The sequence below is a fragment of the Diospyros lotus genome, chromosome 14, assembly GCF_014633365.1.
Source record: "Diospyros lotus cultivar Yz01 chromosome 14, ASM1463336v1, whole genome shotgun sequence".
Lineage (NCBI taxonomy): Eukaryota > Viridiplantae > Streptophyta > Magnoliopsida > Ericales > Ebenaceae > Diospyros > Diospyros lotus.
This window is the reverse complement of record NC_068351.1, coordinates 5,682,212-5,688,103: the sequence shown is the minus strand read 5'-3', so window position 1 is coordinate 5,688,103 and position 5,892 is coordinate 5,682,212. Positions and strand designations below refer to the sequence as shown.

Here is a 5,892-nt window from a genome sequence, read left to right as displayed (position 1 = left end):
TCCTTGCATAAGGTTTAGGACACACAAAAAAACACCAAGCATTATATATTGTGAGTGTTCTTATTAGTAGAGTGGGTATTTGGGTTGTGGCTAGAGTGCATTTTTCATATTGTGATTGTGCACCTGACGTGAAAGTCCAAGGAGGCTCATGGAACAACAAATTTCAAAGATCTGAATTTTCGTTGCTAATTAGGTATTTATCTTTGTGATATTTACAATTTATGCATAAAATATCTAATACATTCAAATACATCCCACCCCGTCTAGAAGATATCACATACTCAAGAAACAACTAAAGTTATTTGATGCTGGCACACATCATCTATATTGATCCTCGTTATATGGAAAGAAAAATAGAGACTCAACATATTCATCACATAATATAACACTTCGTAGCATTGTAGACTAGGCAATTTATAAATTGATGTTGCACTCAAGAAGCCATCCAAACAATGTTGCATATGCCCATCTGACTGAAAAGAAGAAAATGGGAGAAATGACAAGAGAAGAAAAGACACACACACCCCGCCCCCTCCTACAAATTTTGGACTTAAAAATGCAATTCCATTTATTAGCATTTTCCCTAATATATTTTTTAAAATATGATGATACTGAAAACAATACCTAATTTATCTATGGACATAGTTGCTTATCTCCATTCACATTATCATTTCCCATTTTGTAGTAATCATGATCATTCCAAGGTATTTACAATTCAGGGCTAATCCTTTATGCCACACCAAAAGTACACAACCCATCCTTATCACACAACTCTTGACTCTTGTCAAAACACAGCGCATCCTAACTTCATTCAACAACCATAAAAGACATACGATTGTACTCATGTGTAGGTAATTATACTTAAAATGCATATAGACAGAAATGCAAATAGAAGTATTCAAAAATCCAAATAAGAATGAACGAACTGTACTATTGATATTAGACCCACAATTTGTACAAATTTACTAGACGAGGTAAGTAAATTTTAGATGTTAGGTAATTCAAAAAACCTCTAAACCTTATAGAACACCAGCATACTTCTCAAGATTTTCTTTCTTCAAGTAAACCTCCTACATTTTCAAAAACATGTGCCAAGTAAGAAGGTTGTCAGAACTAGCTTGGTACGATTTCCCAACAACTCGTTCCACCTGAAGCGTCACGGAAACACGTTTTAACCCGCCATATAGGCTTTGGTAATACCTCATTAGATGTTTCAGATCATAAACCCTAAGCCCAAGAAAACAACCTGAGCTCATCTAGAAAATCAAGCAATTATTCTAATAAGGGCCGACGAGTAATGATTTTAAGCAGGTAAGCGTAATCATAAGCGTTCTGAAAAGTGAACCAACACATGGAATGATTGCAGATGACTTTGGACGTTATCAACAACTCGGTGAATCTCAGAGACTTGATCCCAAACTCTTGGTGTAATACCCAATAAATTTGGATTAGTTAAAAATAAGCGTTTTATTAGAGAAACAAAATTTTGGGGAAGATTGGTATCTAAATAGTCCAAAAAAATGACCAAATCGACTATAGGGAGTGCCCTAGAGTCGAGATACTAAAGGAAAATGATATGGACGTGATGAGTATTTCGAGGCATGATTTATGGCATCGAAAGAAATAAGATTGGAACAGTTTTCGATATAGCAAAAATGCAACTACCAATTAAGCTACAATACCGAATTATTATAAACGACTTCCAGAAAGTCAACAGAAGCTTGAGGGGGTTTCTATTTTTCATAAGGAACAACCCTTCAATGGTTTCAGGAAGAAACGAAAAGGTTTAGGGCCAAAACGAAGATTCAGGCCTAAGTACAGTTTTCTGAAATTGCTAGAGGGAGGTCAAAACAATAATTTCTTGAAATCTTCGGGGGTCAAATAGATGTTTTAGGACTTGAAGATCTTAAATGCAATTATGAAAGATTTAGGGACTAAGTGAAAAGGGCCATAAAGGTAAAGGCCAAAAGTTAAGGGGCCAAAGCGCAAAAAAGCCAAAAGTTTGGCCAATGACCAGCACATGGCCCGTCGGCCATGGCCGAAATGAACCACAGGGTTGCACGAGAGATGGTCGGGGGAGCATCTTTTGTAAAGGGCTTGGCCGATAACAACCAATGGGTTGGCCAGAAAAGTAAAAAAAAATCGGTCGAAAGTTGGCCGAATTTTTGCACACTTACAAGTGATGACGGTGGTCAGATAAGGCTTGCTCGAGGCCAATCTAGGGGAGGTTTAAGCTCCTAAGGGGTCAGGTAAGGCTGCCAAGGGCATTTGGTCGCTCAAAAATGCCTATAAATAGGCGTTGAAAGTGGCTGAAAGTTGCAAGAAATGGAGCTTCAAATCGGCCGTGATATTGAATGAATTGGAGCTCCAAAATAAGGGGCTTTTGTTACCCATAGCCTAAAGATTAATTCTGGAGAGTTTGAAGGATTTTCATGGAGGTTTGATGGCTATTCAAGCGTTGCCGGAGAAGAGAGACGGTCTGCCTGGCCGAGCCTTTGGCCGGAAAATCGGAGGCCTTTCGGCCATCCTTTCGAGGATCCAAATGCACCATGCTGATCGACTGGGAGAGAACGAACGAATGGCATCGATTTCCAACATCGCCGGCAAGGCCGGCGCCGGAAAAGTTGACCAGCACGTGGTCCACACGCGCAGCCCACACGCCAATGCTTTCGGGCGCGTGGCTAGTTCGAAAAATCTGGAAAAAAATTTCAAAAATAGAGAAAAATATTTTATTAAAGTCCGTGCAAAAAGATTTGGGTTTAGGCTTCCCGATGTCTTAGTTTTTGCACCTAAGAGTCTCGTTTTACGTGAAAACACACCATCCAAGTAAATCCAGTATTTTTTCCTTGAAGTTCATAGCCTATGATGAATTGTTGTGGAATTAGATTTGAGAAAAAAAGTCTCGATGGTATTTATTGGGATTTTTAGAAGGAAAAATGAAATAAATAAAATATTGAGGATATTTAGTAATTAAATATCATTTTTATGATTGAGATGTTCGAGATGATATGATTGGTGCAACTTGTGAGAGTTGGCACGAGCATCGAGGTCAGACACTCATATCAAGGTAATGCGCGCTTTTCGAGGTGTCATGGTCTTTGGGCAAAGGTGAGTGATTTTCTCACAAGAACTTATATTTATGATATGATTGTTATATTTGCATAGAAAGTCATGATAATTGCATGGCACAATATTATTAATATTTGTGCATGGGAATGGGATGTCGCCCCTAGAGTGTAGACGTAATTCTCCTAGGGTAATGATGAAATAACGTTAGGCTTATCCTGCAGAGGTTCGGGATTTGCCTAGAATTCCGTGTCGGGCTGGTGGGCTTGGGAAGTTATATTAAGGGCAAATATGGTTCATGTCATCGCATCATGCATCCATATATATGTTTTTAGACCCTCACTAGAAGTTTCATCTTTTAATAGATTATGCCCTTGAAACATTCAACGTTCTAGTTTAGACTTGCAGCTTAGGTAAGGAGCAAGTTGAGATGAGACGGCACGTGATGGGGTGGCCGATGGATTTAGCGAGCTAATTCGGATATGTTTTAGCTTATGCTTTATTGATGATTAGTCTTATTAGAATATTTATGGAATCTCCATGTATTTTATATTCGAGAATATGATGTAATATATGGTACGGATTCTTTATGATATAATATAAGGTGAATTTAGGTATGTACCATATCAGGTTTCGATTATCGCTTCCGCATTTTTAATGATATGCTGGGGGGTTTCCCTTTGAGATAAGGTATTTGATGTATGTGAAATGTAAGGGAAAAGATTATGTATGGATACGATGGGCCCCAGCATAGTGGCACGCTCGAAGAAAGCGGGGTGTTACACCCGGTTCTTGTTGAATCCATACCCAAACGCTTTAACATCCCAATCGCTTTGGGAGCGTGGAAGTCACGGTCGAATCGAAGTCACGAAAGTTGAATTCCCAAATATATTGCTTGTCGGTACCAAGATATGGAAGATTGTCATTTGCATCGGAGAAAGTGAAGCCAATCTGAATCAGATTCATCAGATTGACGTTGGCCTTTAATAGCAAGTAATGATTGTGAGGATTCCTATGCCATAAGCTATCATTCTTACCACTCTGACGAATCACAACTCCTAGGAACTTGGTGTCCATCGACACGAATGGGTATCGGTCGATGAATTTGCGGATTAACGCGATTTCGACTTCAAGATTATATGCCCAAACTTAACGGATCTCAATTGGCTTTAGGCTAGCCATTGGAGGCCGCATATTCAGCGATGGAAGAGGAGGTGACGATGGTGGTGCGTGGTTGGAAAACATTGCCCTTCAAGATCAAGAAAGACAAAAAGAGAATTCTAGAGAGAGAGAGAGGAGATGCCGTGGAGAGTTGGGTATTGAATTCTGATAGCAAGGCAAGCGGCTTTTCAAGTTGGGGTATTGAAACTAGTAATGTATCTCTTTTAAAATGAGGGACTATTTATTTATAGGTGAGTATGGAACTTTCCTAAATCTACTAGAATTAAGATTTTTTTTAATTATGTTTATTTAAATATTTATTGATAATTATCAATTATTATATTTATCTAAAGAATGATTTTCTATTATTTGTCTAGGATGATAAGGTTACATGCCCATTAGGCATAACTTTCACTTAGCTTTAACTCCTGTAATAGGGTGTTGAACTCTGATTGAAGCAGATTGTGTATTACTTACACTATTTCTAAAAGGATTCCTACATGTAAGAAAAGATCTCTGGTCTTACTTGTGCTTGATATATTCTACCTTCAATCTTCTGCCCTTTTGCTTTCCTTTGCTTCTATATTTTTTTTGAGTTGATCAATGAGACGAAAGACTTGCATGAGTGGTTATTACCTCAAGCGATTTTTTATATCGTATCTTCAATCTTTTGTCCTTTTGCGGTTGCTTTTGTATTTTTTGAGTTGAATAATGACACTTTAGACTTGCACAAGCGATTATACCTTAAGCGGTTTCATATACTTTTGTTAAAAAACAATTTTTTACTGTATTAAAAAATCAAAAGACTTACACCTTAATAGATAATAGGTAAACCTCATATTTGGACACTTAGCATCATCTTGGAGACTTAATAAATGTCAAGAAGAACATGCATCTGGTTTGTGTTAAAGGTTTATCCACATGCCTTTGGAAACTAATTCAAATTGGGCTTGTATAATGAGCGGATTAGAACAAATTTGTGCAACCTTTGATTTGTAAGTCTTTGTAGATTGTATTTTAACCATCTTTGCCTTTTGTTTATTTTTTTTTTTCAGATTTGTGTCTTCCCATTGATGTATACAGACAGACTTTTGTTTGGTTGGCATTTGATTTTTTAGGGTTCTTCCCATATTCATGTACATGATTTTTCCTCTTTAAGGCTGTTTTCTCCTACTATACATGTTTATCTATCAAAATGATAATAAATAAATAAAAGAAAGATAGCTCACTATCAATGAGATGTATGAAATAACAAGTTACCCTTGATTGCCCAATTTCTTTTTCCAATTTTTTGTAGTGATTGTTAAACAGGTCGTGTTTTTCATATTAGAATATCACCACACCAGGGAAATGCTTTATGGAAATTCCTTTTTCTTTTTCTTTGTTTTTTATTTTTCCAAATCAAAATATGCATGTTAATTTAGAAGTCCGAGCTATTAAATTGGGGAACAATATGAACCTTTTAAAGTTCCATTTTTATGTTCTTTGCTCTCATTTATTCTTCCTTACTGTCTTTCAAGTAGCATATGCACTTGATCAATTTTTTTTCTTGCTCAAGCTTACATTTTCTTCTAACAAAACCTTTTGGCCTTTACTAGATCTATAACTCGTTGCATCGGCGAGGAAGAGATCGACGGTGGCAAGAGTATTGGTGGAGTACGCCAT

The 5,892-nt window shown here is 37.1% G+C and overlaps 1 pseudogene; it reads right to left on the bottom strand.

Moving 5' to 3' along the window:
• Window positions 1–1,001: 1,001 nt before the first annotated feature.
• On the bottom strand, window positions 1,002–5,892 carry LOC127790162 (probable CCR4-associated factor 1 homolog 11; annotated as a pseudogene).